This window comes from Mchenga conophoros, linkage group LG3 (assembly GCF_057382185.1).
Source record: "Mchenga conophoros isolate Kocher_MC1m ecotype Shallow Benthic linkage group LG3, M_conophoros_male_GT1.1, whole genome shotgun sequence".
Taxonomy (NCBI): Eukaryota; Metazoa; Chordata; class Actinopteri; order Cichliformes; family Cichlidae; genus Mchenga; species Mchenga conophoros.
In genome coordinates this window covers 5114583-5139078 of record NC_140528.1, presented here as the reverse complement: position 1 = coordinate 5139078, position 24496 = coordinate 5114583, and the positions used below count along the sequence as shown (strand labels likewise).

Sequence of the window (24496 nt, the reverse complement as noted above, 5' to 3'; positions counted from 1 at the left end):
CTGTTACAGATGGATCCAGGCCCTGGATGACTGCTGGACACACATGACCCACACTAGGCTGCCTTCATCCATCCTTTCCTCCTTCACTGAGACTCAGAGTCAGCATGTATGTATTTATCAGTGATTTGAATCCTTTCATTACAGAGTGAAGTTAAAGTAGACGTGTGAACACACTAATAAACACAAAGGGACACAACTACTACTCCATGATGGAAAGCTGAAGTATGACACAGCTTTATGAACCTCCTGTTATCCTGGTAGACGAGTACAGCAATAAATCTTTTACTTGAACATCTTCTGGCTGCAATAAGCTTTGAAATGTGACCATGAAGTTAGAGACACACTGACTGAAACCCACAGCTGTGACTGTGGATCACATCCACACACAGTGTAGCTGCTGTCTCTGTGTGAGCCTTTGCACTGCTGCTCGCAGCACCGTTATATCACTCAGCGCTCGCTGCTGTTATTGAATCCACTTTTTACTGTCCGTGCAATCAAGCTCCTCTGCAGAGCTAGAAAATATCTTCGAACCAGTTTATGTGTTAGGGGATCCTTTGCAGCTGTGACTGTTGCCTCTGTTTTTGTCCTTTGGTTCCTGGGAGCCTTTTACATTTCCATCAGCAACAAATATCTGAACAGGCTTTATTGTAGGAAATACAGGATTAAATAGTTGTCATTATTTATTAGATGTTGTTAAAGATGATCAGATGCTTGTTTAGTTTAATGCTGTGGCTTCAGTCAGCATCACTGTGCTGTATAGATTTATTTTTCTGATCCTTCTGTTAAAGTTGCTGAATAAAAGCTGGTTGGTCTGTACCTCACCGCTGCCTCGAGCCTCCTTCTTTAAAGCAGCAGAGGCTCTTCATTCAGGTATCACAGCTCGAGTTGTTCTGCAGGAGACCCAGAGTACTGTCCTTGGTCCATAATGACATTAACTTTGATTCATGTCAACACGAAGCCTGAACGTCTGTGATGAACACACTATCAGCATCACTGACATGTTTCATCATTTAAAAACACTTCCTGTCACCGTGGTGGTTACAGTGACATCATGCAGTTTGTGCTTTGACCTCCAGAGGGCGACAAATCAGCACAGACAGAGAGCTCCATTCAAACTTTGCTGCCATCAGGAATAATTCTTCAAATATAATCATCAGTGTTTGAGCAGCTATGATATCAGGGACAATCTAGACATGTGTGACAATACTGAACATGTCACATGACACACCTCAAACATCATGTGATCCACTCTCAGTCTGCACTTTCAGTCATGACTTCATGAATTTATGATCAGTTTACTCCTGAAATATTCAAATGCTGCAGGGTGAAGAACAACAAAGTGCTGACACATGTTTGTGTTTCAAACAAGAAAACCAGCAGAAATAAATCATCTTTGGACAACATGACAGAGATTAGTGAGTTTCCAACTTGCACTTGAATGCAGCACAGACAGATTCTGATGTTCGTGGTTGTAAACGTGTCCTCAAACGCCGCTCTGACTCTTTCCTTCCTGCTCAAAGTTCCTCTTTTCTGAACTTGGTGTTTGTGCCTGACGCTGATCGTCTCCGTGTGGAGCTCCGTGTGAAGGTAACGTTAGCAGTGTGTAATGTTTCCTGGCTAACATCAGCTGTGTGCAGCTCAGTTCCAGCACAAATCTGCCGCTCCATAGTTCACGGTAACGGACTCATGAGGTCGACCGTTAAACGCTCTCCCGCCATTTTGTCTGTGTGCGCGGATGTGTACGTTTTTGTTACCACTGTCATCTCATCAATAGCCTATTTGTAAAAGATCTCTGTTCATAGTTTAGTTGGATTTTAAAACTCTGTAGTTGGACAGTTTTATTTTGGACTGATGCTAAAATTCTTGCTGATTGTTTCTGTCGAGGTTTTGTACTTGACATCCGCCATTTTGGATGTGATAAGCTGTAGAGAGTGCGTCCAAAAAGAGAAACCAGAAAGAGAACCTGTTTTATTAATAACCTCTTGCAAATAGAAGAATATGAAAAAAACAACAGCAAATAGGATAAAACCTTTAAATTACTTGAATTTTTAAAATCACCATCATCTGTTAACACAAATTTGATCATTTCAAATTTTTGTTTTCATTTTCTCTTCCCAGTTACTTCTTTCTCATTCTCTTCATTCTCCTTGTCACCTTACGTCTCACTCCTTAACTGAAGTTATAGTTCTAACATAAGAAGTCCCACCAACGTCCTTTATTTAATCTCTGTGTTGTCACAGTTATTATCATCAGATCAGACATGAGACCCAGACAACAACATAAGTTTACAAGCTAACATCATGTCAGCTAACATTAGACGATAGCATCATAAACTTTAAATTACTTTGCCTCTGATCAACAGTTTGATTACATTCTCACATCACAGGTTTATTTGCTAAGTGTGAGTCCGCCCACATTAGATCCACTTTTCAGCAGGTGGAATAATTTGTAGTATATAGGTAATACATCAACAATGCTGCCGTGGCTAAGTTAGGAATATTTATAATGTCATTTCCAAAACTTGCATATGATCTGCAATTTGTAGCAGATCTACTGACTGTCACAGAGCAGCTGGAGCAGTCTCGAATGCAGGTCAGTCCACTGCTGCCCCCTGTGGCCAAGTGCCATAGCTACTGCTGGATGAACTCGTGACACATCTGCACCTGTTTCTATGAACACATTGAGTCTGAGTGGCTGCACTTACACTGGTGCATTCAACATATTGAAAGATAGCAGCAATGTGGATTGTCAAGACTCAAACCAACCATTGAGCAAAGACAGCAGCATCACTTGTTTCTGTTTGTTATACAGCCAGATTTACTCGTGACACACATGTGCAGCTGCTTTATCACCTATTCTGAATTTGTTTCAAGCACAATACATTTGTTACACATGTTGGGATATTGTGTTTGTTTTAAATGTTATATACCTGTGTGGTATGTGACTTGTGTTGCCATGACGCCAGGTCTCTCTTGGAAATGAGATTTTTAATCTCAATGAGATTTTTTTTTTACCTGGATAAATAAAGGACTAATTTGTAACTTTCAGTGTTTTCCGGTCTTCCAAAAGAAAAAAAACCTTCAACTACATGACATGCAGTTGTGTATTTGTTTTCACCTTATCATACACTTGAAGTTTTACAAATCACCACTTCTTTAGTGAATATCATTTCAGTCTCAGACAATCTCGTTTCTCTTACAGAGGTTGAATGCACCTTCTGCGGATGGCGGTACCACACAGTGTGCGTGGACTTCCCCTGCACAGAAGGCAACTACAAATGCTGTGAATGCTAAATAAACAGAAACAAATGATCCCTGTTGTCTTTGCTTGATGATTGGTTTGAGTCTTGACAATCCACATTGCTGGCGTTGCATCTTTCAATGCCAGCAATGGCAGGTATCAGTGCTCAAACCTTTTGTGTTTGTTTCCAACAAGTTGCCCACCTCGGGAAACAAAAATGTGTTCTTTTACTTGTCAGATGAACATATGAGACACTTTGACTCTTCAGTGCAGTGTGGAGCCTAACAAAGATCTGTTTTGTGTCCCAGCTGATCAGCAGGAGGAGGAGAGTCTGACGGAGCAGCAGAGGAACATTTTCAGCTACTTGGACTCAGCTCAGCCACTACAGAGGAAACAATGAGCTCAACACAGAAGGTGACAGACAGAGCAGGACCATATGACCAAAGATATTTATCACCATATACATTTGAACATTTGCCATAACGATGTAGCTGACGATAGAATTGACAGCAGACAAAATACTTTACAGCTGCACAACTTTATTAAAAACCCATCAATGTATTTTCACTGAAACAAGCAGCTGTTGTTTATGTGCATTAAAGTTATATAAAAATGTAACAGTGCAAATGCAAATTCCTCGCTGACAGTTTAACCAAAAGGCGTTTCCAGTGGAAACTGGGCGACACATCCTGAGCATAACCATGTATAATATCCACTAAACTTCAGAAGAGGTTATACAGTCGTGGCCAAAAGGTTTGAGAATTGCATAAATATTGGAACCTGGAGAAGTTGCTGCTTAAGTTTTTATAATAGCATTTTGCCTGCACTCCAGAATGTTATGAGGAGTGATCAGATGAACTGCATCGTCCTTCTTTGCCATGAAAACGAACTTAATCCCCAAAAAGCCTTACCACTGCATTTCATTGCTGTCATCAAAGGACCTGCTGAGACCATTTCAGTGATCGTCTTCTTAACTCAGGTGAGAATGTTGGCGAGCACGAGGCTGGAGATCATCATGGCTGTATCCCGATTCAGGTTCTGCAGCTTTAAAGTCCTCAAGGGTACTCAAAGACCGCTAAGGCCGAAGTGCGAGGCTCGTGAAATGGGACGTCTAGCCTCCGTCGCGCTGCCCAGGTTGCCTAGCAACCATGATACTAACAGCTGGAAACGTTTCATACAGCTTTGTTTGACAGAAATGAAGGAGAACATATTTAGTTCATTTGTTTCTACATGAGCTCTGTGTGATTTGATGAGTATCTGAGGCTGAGACCACAGGACTGTGAAACATGATTGTTGGGCTTCATTTCTGTGCTGAACAGTCGTTTAAGATTAGCTGTAAATAACAATTAGCTGATGTTGTTCATGAGACTAAAGTCATCTCACTGTGGTAATGTAAATATAATATGGCCAATATTATAGTTATTATATTAATCACTTCACTCACAGACAAGTATCTGTGACAGTGTGTAAACAGATGTATCATATATAAGAGACAAATATTGTTCATTTAATATGTTGGTACTAAATGTGGCTCAGTGCTTACATATATGTGTAAAAAGCAAATGTAGGAGCTGTGATAACTGTGTCTGATAGAATGAAGAGTAGACTGATATATGAAATATTCCTTTATTGGGTGAGAAAATCAGACCATGTCATAACTGCTGTAAGTCACACAGAATAGATATCAGAGCCTTAAACAGGCTGACTTCTGCTAAATGGGTCAAACTGGGCAGAAAGTCTACAAACACATAACATCCTTATAGAATATGATGTAACACTATAGATCAACTTAGCTCAGAATATATAAAGCATATAAACAATTACAGCAATATGATGCAACAAACACAGCAGCTACTGATCCAAAATACTCAAAGCTTCATAGAACTGAAACCAACATTTATTTTTAGCTCCATCCTGCTGCTGATACAGACTTTAGGTTTCTGAACATTAAACTTGTTGCTGCCTTTCATAGTGTGTAACTTGAAGGCCCTGAGTACTTTCTCCCACACTGAAAACACTGGGATGATCACATTATTTGAACATTACCTAATAAGACTGATTCAGCACAGACAGTTATGTTAAACTTTCCTAGCAGTCCTTCACAAACAGGGAACAGTCTGTCTATTCTCTCCATCTGTCAGCTGCTGCTGGCTCTTCCTCCTCCTCTTCCTCACACACTGCTGAGTTTGTCCTGGTGGATCATCAGGGGTGCAAAGCCTCACAGATGATGTGCAGCAGTGGGTCCCTCAGTCTGTCCTCACTCTGGACACTTGCAGTCGTCACACATGGAAATCAAATGTGTGATAAGCTGCAGGATTCAAACACAAGTGTAACTTATAAACACATGTTCATACTTTTATTCCACAATCAGAGAGAAAGAAACAGAGAGAGAGTGCAGGACAGACAGACAGGTGACAGTCTCAGGTGTACACACTGCTACACAACAGCACCAGAGAAGCAGGATTTAGTGTTTGTGTTATTACGAGTGTAAACAAGAAGAGTTCCAGATGGTGCAGTGGACACATGTGTGACTGCTGTGATTAAAGCATCTTTCTTTCAGCTTAACGAGTGAACCGTCAGCTCGTTCAAACACACGTTAAAGTGCGTTTGGCTCGACACCACCGGACAGAGGCAGCAATATAACACAGCTAACATTAACAGTGCAGTAAATCCTGCTTGTGCCGTGATGTTCAGGACTGCAAACCGAGCAGCATCACTGACTTTCAGCTTGTTGTGTTTGTGGATATATGACTGACTTTAATTATCCACAAAATCATCACATTCTCTGTCAGATTAAGGTCGACTATTGAACGGCGTATATTTTAAAGGCTTTAAAACCAAGTTAACGCTGAAAGTACAAACATCACTAATGTCACATAACTCTGCCGACAAGGCATAGCTATGGCTATGAAATGCTCTTTGTGTATCACTTCTTCATTATGAAAGATGTCATTAATGCACTAGTAATGTCTCATCTGGAGTATTGTTCAATCATTTGGTCAGCAGCTAATAAGACAGATCTTAACAGACTTCAGTTAGTCCAGAATAAGGCGTCCAGATTAGTGTGAAGATGTTCATACTATACTAATATTGATAACATGCATAATAACCTTTCTTGGCTTCCTGTACAGGCTAAAATATTCTATGGCTTACTTGTAGTTCTAAAGAAAGCAATTCTGTTAAACACACCACATTTATTCTGCTCAGCTGCAGTATCCAGATGAAATACATCATCATATTACACAGTTTTCAACAAGCTGCAATTTAGTAAATGCTCGAGTTAAAAGTAACGTTTTGTAAAACTGTTACATTTAGAGCAACTTTTAAGTGGAATAAGTTGCCTTATAAAATTAGAGAATTATTCAAAACTTCAATGAACACTTAAAAGCCGATTTACAGAGCTTTTAGTTGTTGTAAATATTGTAAGACATGATTTGTTTTTGAAATTTGTGTAATGTGCCTCAATGTTATTGATATTATTATTATTATTATTGATTGCTTATATTTGAACAATTGTGAAACCTCACTGTGGATGTAAGAGTGAAATTATGTGGATATCTTGAATCCACTTTATTGTGTAATATTTTATGTGAGTATTTGATGGAAGACGAGCAACATCAGTTGTGGAAGCTAACGGGGTTCCTTTAGAATAAACAAACATAGGATTTATTATCACTGAATAATTCTGTATAAATCTATACAAATTATAGAAATATGTAATAGGAAACAACAAAATAATCTAAATTATAAAATAATGTGTGTGTGTGTGTGTGTGTGTGTGTGTGTGTGTGTGTGTGTGTGTGTGTGTGTGTGTGTGTGTGTGTGTGTGCGCATGATTTTAGTCTTTGAACAGTCATGAATTATCTTTAACAGCAGGTTGGATGTAATGTGGTAGAACTACCAGCAGGTGGGGATAAGAGACCTTTAAGGTGTTTGGTGCCACGCTCCACCTTCAGGTTTAAAACTAGTGTTAATGGAGTTTGAAGGTTGAGTTTGTTCCACGACTGCATTTCACTCACTGCCTCTGTTTGTATCTCTGTCACTGCAGGACCAACATGGAGCCAGAAGTCAGCGCTCTCAGGAGGCCGACAAACCTCACAGAAGAAAGGGAGAGAAAAAACACACCTGTGACGAGTGTGGGAAGGGTTTTACTGTGAGGGCTAAACTAAAACAGCATCAGGTCATCCACACTGGAGAGAGACCGTTCAGCTGTGACTTGTGTGGAAAGTCTTTTTCCTTGAAGGGTCACCTAAAAACACACCAACTCATCCACAGTGGAGTTAAAGCGTACAGCTGTGATCAGTGTGGCAGAGCTTTTACTCAAAGTAGCAACTTACAGAGGCATCTAGTTACCCACTCTGGAATTAAGCCATACAGCTGTGACGAGTGTGGGAAGGGTTTTACTGTGAGGGATAAACTAAAACAGCATCAGGTCATCCACACTGGAGAGAGACCGTTCAGCTGTGACTTGTGTGGAAAGTCTTTTTCCTGGAAGGGTTACCTAAAAAAACACCAACTCATCCACAGTGGAGTTAAAGCGTACAGCTGTGATCAGTGTGGCAGAGCTTTTACTCAAAGTAGCAACTTACAGAGGCATCTAGTTACCCACTCTGGAATTAAGCCATACAGCTGTGACGAGTGTGGGAAGGGTTTTACTGTGAGGGCTAAACTAAAACAGCATCAGGTCATCCACACTGGAGAGAGACCGTTCAGCTGTGACTTGTGTGGAAAGTCTTTTTCCAGGAAGGGTTACCTAAAAAAACACCAACTCATCCACAGTGGAGTTAAAGCGTACAGCTGTGATCAGTGTGGCAGAGCTTTTACTCACAGTAGCCACTTACAGAGTCATCTAGTTACCCACTCTGGAATTAAGGCATACAGCTGTGATCAGTGTGGCAGAGCTTTTACTAACAGTAGCCACTTACAGAGGCATCTAGTTACCCACTCTGGAATTAAGGCATACAGCTGTGACATCTGTGGAAAAACTTTCAGCCAGAGAGAGAGCCAAAATACACACCTACGCATTCACAACAGACATGATGTGTACTGCTGTGAACAGTGTGGCAAAGAGTTTATAACTCACACAGACTTACAACGACACATGTTTACCCACACTGAGGAGAGACCTTATCAATGTGACCTGTGTGAGAAGACTTTTAAATCTCCACGTCACCTGAGACGACACCAACAGATCCACACCAGAAAGAGACTCTACAAGTGCAGCTACTGTGAGGTATGTATTTATATTGTTATCTTGTCATTTTAGCCTGACTGTTTGGAACAACTCTGCTCATTAAACTGTGTTAGCATGTTAGCAATTCTACTGCATGGAAAAGCAGCTCTGAGTGATTATTCAGATTTTCCTTTCAGTTATGATTTTAGTATTACTGTAGTATTATGGTGGTAGTATTGTAGTTATTGCAGCCCAGTAAACTGAGTGTGTTAACTGAAACAGTCAAATGTAGTTGGACGTCTGCAGAGATGCTCTTTATTTCAGGCGACGTTCAGGATACAAATGTTGAAGGACTGACTTACACTGTCTTTGTGTCTTTGTTTAGAAGCAGAGCGACACAGATGGATCCAGTTCTCAACCCTGTCATCACTGTGGTGGTGGGAAAGACTTTCATTGTGACCTCTGTGGAAAAACTTTCAGTTGGCAAGCTGCCCTTAAAACACATCAACGTAGACACACTGGAGACAAACTGAAATACTGCAAAGAATGTGGGAGAAGCTTCACCACACCAAGTGAGTTAAAACAACATGAACTGATTCACAGTGGGGTTAAAAAGCACCTCTGTGATCAGTGTGGGTCATCCTTCACCACTGCAAGGGACCTTAAATCACACAAACGAGTCCACACAGGAGAGAAACCACACAAGTGCAGACACTGTGAGAGAAGCTTCTCGCATTCAGGTCATCGTAACAGTCATGAACGAACACACATAGAAGGAAACTACAGCTGTGACCAGTGTGACAAGAGCTTCAGGAATCTCAGTTCATACTCTGCACACAAACGATCCCACGTTACTAATAAACTGTTTCACTGTTACCAATGTGCCCAAACATTCACCTCATTGTCTGCTCTGTGCAAACATCAGCGCGATCACTCAGGGCTGAAATCACTCCCATCACTGGATCACAGTGAATCTGAAGACACAGAAAGATCCTCTGGTTTCTGTGTCAGACTCAAAAAGCTTGAGATCAGGCTCCACAGAGTTCAGATAGAATCATTTAAACTTGTGTTGAACTGAACTGGTTGCTGGGCTGAACTTCTACATAATACAGATCTACATGGGATCTTCTTTTCTGTTTTTTACTGAGTCAGTTTTGTCCTTTTTTCTCTGTCCTGGTTTTGCTCGTCTGTAAATGATTGAAACTCAGTCAAATAGTTCATTGTTCTCCAGCAAAACGTTTTGGAAACTCATGTTTAACCTTTAAAACTCTGACATGTTTTAGCACACAAGGCTTCATCGGGGAGTTCACTCATGATTGGACCATGAGAACAAAGGTTTTTAGTTCTTTCAAAGAGAGTCTTGGAGATGTTTGATGTTTCTGTTTTTTCTACATAAAGGAATAAACTATTTTTCTTGCTTCATGTAGTGTGGAAGTTTTTAATGTTTCTTCATCTGTGATGTTCTTGAATGTGTTCACGTGAAGATGATATAAATAAACTCTTGTCAGAGATTTACAGTTATCAAACAGGTGAATAAACAACACTGAGACACTTGGAGACGGTTAACGTGCTGCACGGGTGAGGGCTCAGAGAGGACTCACACCGAGCTGCAGTAGTCGTTTATTATTTATAGCAGGGTGAAACAAGCATAGCAGTTTCCTCTAATTTTGCATATATGTGTGTGTGTGTGTCTAAGTTCGTATAAATGTCATAGGGTGAACTTCCTCTTTCTATAAACAGAGCGAGTAGTACATTTTGTTCTTTTCCTATTAAGAGTAAAATATGAACATATACTTTAATGCAACATAAAACTCATAAAAGCGTTTCTTCTTTAACATCCCCTCCTGATGTTAATATTTTTCACTTAATCATACTTTATTATCAGCCAACAATCACTTGCTTATAACATTTTCAATTGTAGCATCATTCAGTATGTGTGTGTGTGTTTCTATACTAAATCTTCTTCATCCGATTCATCTTCTAGTGGCAGTCCAACATAGGTAATTACTGTGGCCTGTACCATTTTGTCAATCATGGATCTTATGCATGGTAGGATACATGTAGAAAACAAGCACAATAATAGAAGCAGAACTCCTATCAGTACGAGTCCTTTTATCACGAGGGTCTTCCAGCTGCCACTCAGCAGCCAGGTCAGCCAGTCCTCATTGATCGTGACATAGTCTTGTTGCTGCGCATTACTCAGTTGTCGCAACTTGTCTAGGGCGGTGGTCATGGTCAAGGAGTGCACGTTGTCCGGGATATAGGTGCAACAAGTGGTGTTGAATAAGACACAGAGGCCCCCTCTCTCAGCGAGAATCATGTCCAGGGCGACCCTGTGTTGCATGACCACTATTCTGATCGCGTTGATTTCCTCATTCTGAGCCTTATTTATCTTTGTTGAGCTGTTCAGGAAAAGTCCAAATCGGTAGTCAAGAGTCTCAATTCTTAACGTGTTTTTTCCAGTTCCGACCCATGGGAACCGTGAGTGCAGGACCTTCTGTCTGGTGGTCCACAACTTGAACTCCGCTGGTACATCACTGCCCCAGATTGGGTCATGGGGTTGCACGTCATCAGTGTTCCTCTTGCGTCGTGGTTGGTTCTGATGGAATACTCTGAATGTGTGGTCTGACACTAAAATTAGGGCGCAGAGTCCGGTACAAGAAAAGCTCACAACTAAGACAAAACTGCTCCTGCAAGGAAAGCTCACTGTTATGCATGCAAGTCATCAAGATGACATCATCAAGATGGCGCTGGAGTGACGGCAGCCTTTCCAAGTAGCTCTGCAACACCGCACCTTTTTGTTAACTTTAACTTTTTAGACTAGGCTTTTCAAACTTTTTTTTCACCTTCCTCTACTTATACCTCTTAGATATAGCGATACAAGATGGATAATGCACTTTTTAAAACTTCTGGAACCAGTTCCTTCATCTATTCGAGAGCGGAGCTGCTGGCACTAAAAACAAAGGGACAGACCGGCATGCGACACAACATCCCGGCCGAGCTAAAGAGGAGCTACAGAGGCTGCAAAGCTGGAGCGAGGAGAGCGGATCACCGGAGGCGATTCAAACCATCAATCCCGACAGTGATCATGGGCAACGTGAACTCGTTACAGAATAAGATTGACGAACTGTGCGCTCTGAACAACCACAGACTATACCGTGAGTGCAGCTTGTTTATCTTCACGGAGACGTGGCTAACCGAGCTAACGCCGCAGGCTAACGTAGACCTATGCGGTTTCACACCCGTGAGAGCCGATAGGGACACGCAGGCCAGCGGAAAAAGCAGAGGTGGGGGACTCATTGTCTACGTTAACAACAGATACTGTAACCCTGGACACGTCTCCGTTAAAGTTTCGGTATGCCGTCCGGACCTGGAGCTGCTAGCTGTTAGCTTGCGGCCATATTATCTACCTCGGGAGTTCAGTCATGTGATCTGTGTGTATGTTTACATCCCTCCGAGGGCCGACGCAACAGCTGCCTGTGAGAAAATACACACAGTCACAGCAAGACTTCAGACACAAAACCCCGAGGCTTTCATTATTATATCTGGAGACTTTAACCATGCCACACTGGACTCTACTCTGGCTGCTTTTCACCAGTTTGTGAATTGTCCCACAAGGAGCAACAGGACAATTGACCTACTGTATGCTAATGTGAGAGATGCATACAGAGCCACCCCCCTCCCCCCACTAGGGAAGTCAGACCACAACCTGGTTTACCTACAGCCACAATACACACCCCTCGTCCAAAGGCAGCCTGTCACAACGCGCTCCATCCGGAGATGGACCCCAGAAAAGGAGGATGCTCTGAGAGACTGCTATGACACCACAGACTGGGATGTGCTCCTGAGCCCACATGGTGAGGACATAGAGGGGGCGACACACTGTCTTACAGACTACCTCAACTTTTGTGTGGACACGGTCGCCCCTGCTAAGACGGTACGGTGTTATCCTAATAACAAACCGTGGGTAACACAGGAAGTCAAAGCTGTCCTCAACATGAAGAAGAAGGCTTTCAGGAGCAAAGTGAAGGAGGAGATGAAGGCAGCACAGCGGGAGGTGAAACGCTGCCTGAGGGAAGCAAAGGACACCTACAGGAGGAAGGTGGAGCAGAAGTTGGAGAGGAACAATATGAGGGAGGTCTGGAATGGTGTGAAAACCATCACAGGCCACAACACCAAGAAAAGCACAGTGGGGGGGACTGTGGAGAAGGCAAACGAACTCAACAACTTCTTCAACAGGTTTGACCAGCCCACAACCCCCCCACCCTCACCTTCACTACAGAGTCCAATCCCCACTCTCCTACCTCCCTCGCTTCCCCCCCTTCCTGACACCATGACACCCCCCTCCTCCAATCCCTCTCTCAGCAGCAAGACATCTCCCCCCCTCCCCTCTTCCCAAACATCTCCCAGTGTCACAGTGGATCAGGTCAGGAGACAACTGAGGAAGCTTCGCCCCAGAAAGGCAGCAGGCCCAGACAAGGTGTGTCCTAGGATGCTAAAGGCGTGTGCTGCTGAACTTGGGGAGCCGCTACAACGAGTCTTCAACCTCAGTCTGCGACTGGGGAGAGTGCCCGCCCTATGGAAGACATCCTGCATCGTCCCGGTCCCCAAAAAGAACCGGCCCAATGAGCTGAATGACTTCCGACCGGTGGCACTGACGTCACATCTTATGAAGACTCTAGAGCGGCTCTTCCTCAACCTCCTCCACAGGTACAACATGCCCAGGACCCACTACAGTTTGCATACAAGGCGGGTGTCGGAGTGGAGGATGCCATCCTGTACCTCCTACACAGAGCCCACTCACACCTGGATGGGGGAAAAGGCACGGTCAGGATACTGTTTCTTGACTTTTCCAGTGCCTTTAATACCATCCGGCCCTGTATGCTTCAGGAAAAACTGAACAGGATGGAGGTGGACCCCTGCCTGGTGGCTTGGATCTCCGACTACCTCACCGACAGACCACAGTACGTCAGGCTGAAGGACATCACGTCTGACACAGTGGTCAGCAGCACAGGAGCACCACAGGGAACTGTGCTGTCCCCTCTTCTCTTCACCCTGTACACCTCTGACTTCTGCTACAACTCTGAATTATGCCACATTCAGAAGTTTGCAGACGACACAGCCATCATGGGGTGTATCTGGGATGATCAGGAAGAGGAGTACAGAAGTCTGGTGAGGAACTTTGTCGCATGGAGTCACACAAACCACCTGCAACTCAACACCTCAAAGACTAAGGAACTGGTTGTGGACTTCGGGAGGTCTAGAGCAGGTCCACTGCCGGTTCAGATAGAGGGGGAGGAGGTGGAGGTGGTCAACAAGTACAAGTACCTCGGGCTGTGGGTGGACAATAAACTGGACTGGTCATGCAACACAGAGCACCTGTATAAAAAAGCCCAAAGCCGACTGTACTTCCTCAGGAGGCTGAGGTCTTTTAACATCTGCAGGAAGCTCCTGAGGATGTTTTACCAGTCGGTGGTTGCTGGAGTACTTTTCTATGCTGTGGTGTGCTGGGGGAGCAGCACAGCAAAGAAGGACTCATCCAGGCTGGAGAAACTGATCAGGAGGGCTAGCTCTGGAACAGTGGCGCGGCTGCCCCTCTGTTGGTCTTCCATGGTCTCTTGTGTTCTGGGGGCCTCTGGATGTCTGGAGTTTTGATCTCCTCCATACCCGCTTCACACCCTGGAGGACGGGGCTGTGGCCCCCCCACACTCCCTAGCAGATCATTACATGGAGAAACCTTTGGAATGCAAGCATGCTGATCCACACAGGTATGCACACATGGGTATTCACAGACGCGGACTAAAGCTTTCTTGGCTGCTGCCTCAAAGCACACTGTGCGCTGTCTATCTTGCGTGCTGCACAATATCGTTTATTACTTAGTAAATACTGATATCTATGACTAGCTAGTTTATTGTGATGGTGCTTTGTTTTCTCTATTATTATGTTGCTCTTTGTTGTTTGCTGTCTCCTCTGTTTGTTTGTTTGTTTGTTTGTTTGTTTTTTCTCCATACAGGTGACCCAGGAGTTTTTTTTTTGTTTTTTTTTTGTTTTGTTTTTTTGTCTCTCTTCCCCCCCCTTCTCACCGTCTCTTCTCCCCTTGGGTTTTCTTTCTTTCTCTCCCCCTCTCTCTCTCATTCATTCCCCCTGTCCTATTTATTAAAAAAAAAAAAAAAAAAAATGACAAAGGATGAACTGAAGCTCTGCCATCACGTAATGTCGCATACTGCTGTTTCTGATGTCATTTAGAAAAAAAAAAAAAAAAAAAAAAAAAAAAGGAGGGCTAGCTCTGTGGTCGGCATGAAGCTGGACACTCTGGTGACAGTGGCAGAGAAAAGGACATTAAAGAAACTGATGGACATTATGGACAATGCCAGGCATCCTCTGCACACGGCCATTAACAACCAGAAGAGTCTGTTCAGTGACAGGTTGCTTCTCCCAAAGACAAGAACTAACAGACTTAAAAACTCCTTTGTCCCACACACCATCAGACTGTTTAACTCCTCTCTGGAGGGGAGAGGGAGGGGAAACAGGAGGACAAAGGAGGGGGGAACAACTAAGCTGTAGTGCCTCTTCACCTCACTGTACAATACCTTGTGCAATACTTTTGTAAATAGTCAACGGTGCAATAGACTCAATACTTGAAATGTGCAATTCACTTGTATTTTTATTTTTATTCCTATTTATTCTATTTATCCCCTTCGTATATTTTATTTATATTGTCTCTGTATTTATATATATGTGTGTGTGTATAACTCTGTAACTTCTGTCGGTGCTGTGCTTTTTTGGAAATCGAATTTCCCAGAGGAACCCACCCGAGGGATTAATAAAGTTCTATCTTATCTTATCTTATCTTATCTTATCTTATCTTATCTTATCTTATCTTATCTTATCTTATCTTATCTTATCTTATCTTAAGTTGATCAGCTCTAGGTGAGAAGACATTTAAATCTCACACTTGTTCTGCTGCATTTTTGAAGCTGGAGGAACAGATCGCAGGGTTCATTTTTATATACACTGCAACTGCCATGAGGACAGGGCCATTTTTTTGTTGTTGTTTGTTTTTCCTTTTGCTCTGTGCAGCACTTTGGCAGCATTTTTAAATTTCTCTTTGTATTTTTTCTTTCTTTTACTAGTGAAGAGATGTAGAGTGAACAGTTATACAGTCTAAATATCCCATATGGGTCGTGTGAAATGGTGTTTTCAGTTTCATTCAGTTGAAGTAAAGAACGTTGAATATTTCTAAGTGTGCTGTTTTGAACCAACATGTCACAGTATGATCAGTGCTGTAATTTTTGACAGTCACTGTATCAATGTTATTTTTGCATCTCTTGAATAAAGGTTTTGACCTGCAAGTGCTAATTTCTTTAGTTATTGGGGTAAAATGGGTAATGTTAATAGGAAGGTGTTTGCCAATTCAGTAACCTAATTTAATGTTAATGGAAACTAACATTATCTCAAATTGTTTAGTTATAATTGTTGTTTAACTGAATCTTGATTTTTGATCTTGATTTGTTCTTTCCCAACATTTTTCAAAAGAAACAGTCTAATTTCTTTGCTGTGATTGATTCCAGAGAACACGGAAGAACTGACATTATTTAACTGTTGATTTATGTAGATTCAGTGGAGGAGTAATGTCAGTTTAATTCTTTACCTACTGTCAATGCAGTGAAATTAGACATTTTGTTTTGAAAGGTTACTGGTGGATGCCAGCAACCATCTTGGAAGAGAACAATATAATCTGTTATTAGGCCTCCATTTGAAAATTGTGTATTTGATACTAGAATATAATAGGTATATAATAAGCTGAGGCCTTGACTAGTAGAACGTCATGTTGGTGTTTAACAACACATGAGCCAACATCAGACTCCGAGCGCTACGATGCTAAAGATCAGAAGATCCAGTGTGACATCATCGTTACCTGGCAACAGCAGCCCTCATCTGACTTTATTGGAGGATATTTACACCAGCAACACGGTTTAGTTTGATATGACGGATTAACAACATGCGCTGTGATATCCAGTTCATCTGTAATAGATACAGGATCTAATCAGTCAGCAGATATCTGATCAGCTTATTTATAATTATACTAGAAACAAATACAACTGTGTTGGTGATTCATGCAAACTTGCATATCAGCCTTTGAAGGTTTTGTAGTATTGAGAACAAAGAGGTTGTGTTAGGGCTGAAAAGCCCGACTTGTTCTCCTCTGCAGGTCATCAAATGCACCACAGAAGTTTGTATTTGCACAGCCTGTATATGTTTGATGGCTTTATTATTCTCTGTTCAAAGACAGTAAATATGGAAAATGTCTCATGTAGTATCAGCTTCATTTAAAATGACTGCAAACATTTAGAGAACATGTGCTGCTGTTTGTCCTACATTTCAACACTGAATGAACCCTGAAAACATGGCAGCTGGCAGGTTGGAGTTCACATGAAATATCGGCTGTATGAAGACTGGAAATATAGATGATACAAACATGCAGCCAAACATTTGTGGACATGAATAAACTATCTGATCCAAAAAGCAGGAAGTGACACAGCTAGAAAGTGTGTAACAGCTGAAGTCAAATGTGATGCAGAGTTGAATCTGCACTTGGATCCATCTGTGAAAGGTCCACATGTAGGGATCACATGAGTCCTGATGTTTGTCAGTCAGCTTGATAACTCCATCTACTGTGGCTACATATACTGGGCTGGTAGCTCCACAGTGTTGGAAAGAAACTATTAAATGTGCAAAGTTTAAAATCAGAGGCTCTTCTAACACAGGAGCCATGTTGAGTTTAGATCACAGCCGACCACCGGCAGTCTGAAATGGAATGAAGCCCATTGACAGCCAGCAGGTCTAAACAGGAACGCACCCATTTGTATGTGTGGCAATGATGTGGCTGCAGCTGACACAGGATTGGTTCAAACTAAACATCAGACACATTTCACAGAGTTCACAAATAAACTCACGTTTTTATTTTTGAAGATGATCATAAAGTAGAATTTATGGTCCAGTAGAAACAGCAGGAGGTTTGAGCCCTTCTGATGGCAAGGCAAGGCAAGTTTATTTGTATAGCACAATTCAACAACAAGGTGATTCAAAGTGCTTTACAGAGACATTAGAAACAAAAACAAATAAAAAGCATGATTTAAAATTGATTAAAACAAGCAAACAAACTAACTAATTAACAAACAAACAAACAAAACAGTATATAAAATCAAAACAGATCAGAACAGTAGATAAAATCAGTAGTTAAATGTAAGTTTTGAAATTTAAGCTTAAAAGTGTGGATTTGGTGCTTTATTCAAATGCAGCTGAGAACAGGTGAGTCTTCAACCTGGATTTAAATAAACTGAGTGTTTCAGCTGATCTGAGGCTTTCTGGGAGTTTGTTCCAGATATAAGGAGCATAAAAGCTGAATGCAGCTTCTCCGTGTCTGGTTCTGACTCTGGGAACTGATAAAAGACCGGATTCAGATGACCTGAGGGATCTGGAAGGTTCATACTGGGTCAGGAGGTCACTGATGTATTTTGGTCCTAAACCATTCAGAGCTTTATAGGCCAGCATCAGAACTTTAAAGTCTATCCTCTGATGGATAGGCAGCCAGTGTAAAGACCTCAGAGCTGGACTGATGTGGTCCACTTTTTTGGTCTTAGTGAGGACTCGAGCAGCAGAGTTCTGAATGAGCTGTAGTTGTCTGACTGATTTTTTAGGTAGACCTGTAAAGATGCTGTTACAGTAATCAAGCCTACTAAAGATGAATGCATGGACTAGTTTTTCCAGGTCCTGTTGAGACATCAGATCTTTTATCCTTGATATATTCTTGAGGCGATAGTAAGCTGATTTTGTTATTGTCTTAATGTGTTTTTCTAAGTTTAGGTCTGCATCCATCACTACACCCACATGTCTCGCCTGGTTTGTGGTTTTTAGATGTATAGATTGAAGTTCTCTGGTGACCTGTAATCGTTTTTCTTTGGCGCCAAAGACTATTACCTCAGTTTTGTTTTGTTTAGCTGGAGAAAATTGTACGGGGCCTTGGTCTCCTGGTGACATTGTGATATATATTTGTGTGTCATCTGCATAGCTATGACAGTTTATTTTGTTGTTCTTTATAATCTGTGCCAGTGGGAGCATGTAAATGTTAAACAGAAAGGGTCCCAAGATGGAACCTTGGGGAACTCCACATGTGATACTTGTCTGCTCAGATGTGAAGTTACCTATTGATACAAAGTATTTCCTGTTTTCTAAGTATGTTTTGAACCAGTTTAGTACAGTTCCTGAAAGACCTGTCCAGTTCTCCAGTCGTTTGAGTAATATGTTGTGGTCAACTGTATCAAATGCTGCACTGAGATCCAGTAAGACTAGGACTGACATTTTTCCACTGTCTGTATTCAGACATATGTCATTAAACAGCAGAAACAGGATTTGGAGGAAGATGTTAATAGATTAGAAAGAATTGTACACTGTGAATCAATGCAAGTCTTTCTATATAGACAGATCTGTAATAATCCCCCAGGTAAGTTCCTCTGGGACAGTCACAGATAGAGACACCAATTCTGACATCCTCTGAAAGCCTGACTTTGAATTTTCATCACTCGTCATGCACACAGATGTTAATTCTACATATTCCTGGTACTGAACTCTAAATCAATATGAAGAAAATGCTCCTGCTAATCTGCATCTATGTTGATATCAAATCATTTTCCAGCACATGGATAAATCTCTATAAATCTTTCAGTCTGATCAGAATGGGCTCAGTGTTGTTATTGCAGCTCCCTGATGTTTGAAAAGCTAAATGTCCATTTTAAAGTGCTCGTGTGTAGGATTGTGTTTCCTTCCTTTGTGCAGTTCTTACAGTAAACATGTTTGAATGTTTCCTGTTCCCCTGATGCTTCTTCCTGTTGGATAAAATTGGTTTGAATAACATGTTCTTATAGGTTTCAATGAACTTCAAACTGTGATCCACTTACAAAACTGTCTCATTTTATTGGAACGATCCACATTTGCATCCATTCACGGTACATTTGACATCTGAACACGTTTGTACACATGATGAAAGGACAGATGGTGTTTGTGTGTCCTTCTTAAACTTAGTGTGGATGTTTCATCATGTAGAACTACTTAGAACTGTCAGGGTTCCTGGGTCGGTGACCCAGTATTTTCAGTTCACGTTCACTGTTTATCTACTGCCTTTTCCACTTCCTGTTTTATTGTGTTAGCCTTGGTCTGTGTGCATTATGTTCAGTCCTCTTCCCATTATCATTAGTTCATTATGTTCAGCTGTGTACTCACCGGTCTCTCATTATCATCATTATCACCAGTCTGTGTATTTAAGCCCTCTGTTCTACCCATTCAGTGTCGGGTCATTGATGATGTACGCCTGATGTCTATGTCGTCTGTATGTTCAGTCAGTCAGTCCTTTGGTCATTCATTCATTCAGTCAGCCAGCCATTTCCTCCCTCTGTACTGTTTGCTCGCTCCTTCGGCAATAAACATCCACCTTCACCTACCTGCCTGTGAGTCCAGCGTTTGGGTCCTCCTTCTCTCATCCACGACACTACCTCTGACACAATGACCCGACCACGCGTTGTGGACCCAGCGGACTCGGACCTTTTCGAGCGGCAGGACGTAGCGCTCTCCATTTGGGCGGAGAAGCTCAGGTGGAAACAGCGGCTCTTCTCAGAGAGGGAGCACGTCTTTGAGGGGACTCGCCTGGCTCTGGGCGGGCCTCGGAGACGCCGCGGTCCTCCACCTGCTGCCTCACCTGCATCGGAGCATTCGCCGCGGAGAGTGGGCGTCACAGGCCAGGCTTCGGCCGCTCGCTCTTCCGCTGCTCCGCTCCTCGCTCGCCCACCAGCCATTTTACTCACCGGACCTTCAACCTCGCCATGGCACGGTGGCTCCGCCTCCCACCTCGGCTCAATGGAGGCTCCCGTGCCAGAGGCTCGGCTGTGTACCCCGCCCACTGCCTCTTCCCGGAGAAAGCGGCGCACACGTCGCCATAACAAGGACTATTTCCAGCAACTCCCGATGGTGAGCTCCAGTGACTGTTTTTCGCACTCACCATCTGATTATTCACTTAAAACACACAATAGACTCTTTTCTGATTCATGGGATGTTTCCCTCCTAGAGGATGAAGTGGACTGGGAAGATTTTTTCTGCTCTGCTCCCCCAAAGACTGTTCAGTCAAAGACTGTAAATAGTGGTGGCAGAAGGACCAGAATAAATCCAGATAGACCTGTCAGTATCACTCGCCCAGTCATCATTTCCACTCCTGTCAGTCAGCCGACACCCACACCTGTGCCCGCACCCAGGACGAGGGCAGCTGTGACCCCGTATACCTCCACACCCACCTCTGTTCCTCGGGTGGGGGTGACTGGTGTCCAGTAGTGATGGGCAGATGAAGCCTCATGAAGCACTGATGCTTTTCATCCAATTGGTTCACCCCAACGCGAAGCTTCTTGAAGCTTCATTTGCTCTAGCAGGACACCTACTGGACGTAAAAATATTAGTTGGCATGAATTTGAAGAGTGTGGCCTTTTGCACACAGCCTGTAAATGTCAACAACAAAAGGAGTGTGTAAAACACCTATAGTGTAGTGATGCAGTGTACTGTGTATATTTATACTGGCAGTGTGGAAAATGATTATTTGCGGCAAAGTTCGAACCGCTTCATGAACCAGTCACGTGGTACAGCCGGGCAGCGAGGCTTCGGACGTCATCATTTTCAGCTCCTCCCATAAATGAAGCAAGCCTCGATACGCGCTTCGCGGAAACGCCCCCTCCATTACTCGACACACGCTTCGAAGCCCCGATACAGAACGTCACATCACTAGTGTCCAGCCACCTCCCGTGCCTGTCCCAGCACCTAGGCTGAGGGCGGCCAGGATCCGGCCTGACCCCCCTAGAGACTCAGCTGAGGCTCTCCAGCCAGTGCCCTCACGCTCTGGAAGCACGGAAGAGCCAATCAGTCCACCACTTCATCCACCACCTGATCCAGCCTTTCACGCACTAGCTTTATCCCTGGTTAGGCTGGCTGAAGTGTCCCCTGCTCAGGCACCAGCTTTACTAGCCCAGGCTGTAGCTTTATCTCCCTGTCTAGCCCAGTCTGTAGCTCAGCCATCAGCCACACCAACCTCAGCTCCGTCGTCAGCCACGCCTGCCTCTGTTCCTCCCTTAGCATCTCCACTCCAGTCAGTTCCCTCACCTGCTGTTCAGCTTTCCCTCCAGTCAGTTCCCTCACCTGCTGTTCAGCTTTCCCTTCAGTCAGTTCACTCACCTGCTGTCCAGTCTCCTGCTGCCCTCCAGTCAGTTCACTCACCTCTAGTCCAGTCACCTCCTGTAGCTCAGTCCCCTCCTGTCCTCCAGTCACCTCCTGTAGCTCAGTCCCCTCCTGTCCTCCAGTCACCTCCTGTAGCTCAGTCCCCTCCTGTCCTCCAGTCACCTCCTGTAGCTCAGTCCCCTGTCCAGTCAGTCCAGTCTGCTCCTGTCCCCCAGTCACCTCCTGTAGCTCAGTCCCCTGTCCAGTCAGTCCAGTCGCCTCCTGTTTCCCAGTCGCCTGTCCACCATCCTGTTCGGTTCCCGGACCTGCAGCCACAGCACCCAGAGCCAGCTGTGAGCTCTCCTGCTTCTCAGCCAGGGGTTTCCGCACCCGCTGGCCCGGCCGCTCCTCAGCCAGGGGTTTCCGCACCCGCTGGCCCGGCCTGTCTCCAGCCAGAGGCTTCAACTTCGCCTGGTCAGGCCTCTGCCTCAGCTGCACCCACGCCTGGTCAGGCCTCTGCCTCAGCTGCACCCACGCCCGGCCTCTGCCTCAGCTGCACCCACGCCCGGCCCGGCCTCTGCATCGCCTTCAACGTCGCCTGGTCTGGCGTCGGCCTCTGCTTCTGCTCCGCCTGGTCCGGCTCCAGCCTCAGAGTCTTCGTCCTCGTCTGGCCCAGCCTCAGAGTCTTCGTCCTCGTCTGGCCCAGCCTCGACTTTGGCTTTTGTTTCACCTGCTGCAGCTCCAGCCTGTGCTTCGCCTGGTCCGGCCCCGTCGTCGCCTGGGCCGGCCTCGTCTGGTCCTGTGCCCACCGGGCCGTGGCCAGCACGCCTAACACTGGAGAGCCGCCGCTGCCTTCCACGCGGTCGGCCCCCTGAACTGCTCCGTCGTCTCCTTCGCCGCCGCCGTTGCCTTCCGCACGGTCGGTCCACCGGAACAGTCTCGTCTCGACCGCCGCAGCCACCTACCGGACCGGCTCAGTGGTCGCTGCTGCCTTCCACGTGGCCGCCCACCTGACCTGTCTCGTCTCGGCCTCGGGCCACGTGGCCACCCACCTGAACTGTCTCTGTGTGGACTCCGTCCCTCCGTCCTGGGCCCCCTCCGCCCGCCCTGTTCTGGTTCTTTTTCTTTTGGCCGTCGGGTGCCGGCCTTTGAAGGGGGGGGTACTGTCAGGGTTCCTGGGTCGGTGACCCAGTATTTTCAGTTCACGTTCACTGTTTATCTACTGCCTGTTCCACTTCCTGTTTTATTGTGTTAGCCTTGGTCTGTGTGCATTATGTTCAGTCCTCTTCCCATTATCATTAGTTCATTATGTTCAGCTGTGTACTCACCGTTCTCTCATTATCATCATTATCACCAGTCTGTGTATTTAAGCCCTCTGTTCTACCCATTCAGTGTCGGGTCATTGATGATGTACGTCTGATGTCTATGTCGTCTGTATGTTCAGTCAGTCAGTCAGTCCTTTGGTCATTCATTCATTCATTCAGTCAGCCAGCCATTTCCTCCCTCTGTACTGTTTGCTCGCTCCTTCGGCAATAAACATCCACCTTCACCTACCTGCCTGTGAGTCCAGCGTTTGGGTCCTCCTTCTCTCATCCACGACACTACCTCTGACAAGAACAAAGTCTTTGGAACATTTGGAGAACACGTTTAGGAAAGTAACATCCTGGTAGAACATGTTCTTAAAGCAGAGCAGAGCTGCAACATGACTGTGAGGATTCAGAAGAATAAAGTCAGAATACTTTATTATTATGAAGACTAAAGTGCACCTTGATGCTGCCGATGAACACACATGTTCTTTGTGAAAGCATGTGTGAGCACAGCTGACGTGCACCACACTGACCCCACTCGCCCCATTTCTTCATCCACTTCTTGCTCTTGTGCTTGAAATGAGACGCAGCAAAAGTCAGAGGCTCTAAAATCCACAAAAAGGGGGCTCGTTAGATCAGGATACTGGATGTGATCCATAGAAAACATGGATAATACACCACTTTATTTGAAGCATCTGTAGCACTGCCTCAGTTCTGGATGTTTCCACAGACTCCTCTGTGCACCTAAAGGAAAGGTCAAAGGTCAGCAGCACATGTAGTTGGGACAATTCTTCAGTCGCACAAACTACATAATCATTTTCCTCCAATGACGACTTTTCACTTGCAGAAATGGTCCTGTGTGATTTCCAGGCTGTGATATAAAAACTAGTTCCTAATGGCAGCGACTCACTCAGTAAACATGTGTTTCCTTCACCAACCTCACACACAGATCCAATAAGATCAGGAAGTGGGCAGTATAGTACAATATGTGTTATTCTGTGCTGCACTGCCCAAACTAAAGATCTGCTGAAGTGTTGGAAATAATCCAGATGTTTATTTTGGACGATACAGCAGAAGATCAGACATGAAAGTGGAGATAACACAGAAGACCTGCAGCAAAGGTCAGAGGTCAGACTGGGCCCCTGGATTCAACAATGAGCCAATGATCATCAAGCAGTGACTAAAGCAGAGCCCTGACGTTCTGACATTCATCACACAGTCAGAACAAATGTCTGCTGATGACTTCATCTCATGAAACGACTGATAGATGTCAGTTCATTGATCAGCTGAGCTGCTGATCTTCATCGTCACAGAAACATTCAGCTTGTTTCAATCAGTAAACAACTCCCACTACTCCCAGTTTGAACTGTTCCCACTCAAAATGCTGTGAGAACAATGATCATTGTAGAACTTCACAAACATCACGTGTTGTTTTCCACATGTAAGATCAGCAAACACACAGAAACTTCCTGTTGCCACACACGGCCTCTAAAATCTCTTCCACGCTTTCTGTCTGAAGTCCACTCTC

The 24496-nt window shown here is 44.1% G+C and overlaps 1 protein-coding gene across 1 annotated transcript in view; it reads left to right on the top strand.

The window, feature by feature from the left end:
• The first annotated feature begins 1144 nt into the window (after window positions 1-1144).
• The window catches only part of LOC146577056 (NACHT, LRR and PYD domains-containing protein 3-like), a 200072-nt gene continuing 176720 nt past the window's right edge, over window positions 1145-24496 (top strand). Inside the window, exons 1-2 of the mRNA XM_085268117.1 lie at window positions 1145-1415; window positions 1521-1587. The gene's annotated coding sequence lies outside the window, so the exon portion shown is untranslated. The remainder of the gene's footprint in view (window positions 1416-1520; window positions 1588-24496) is intronic.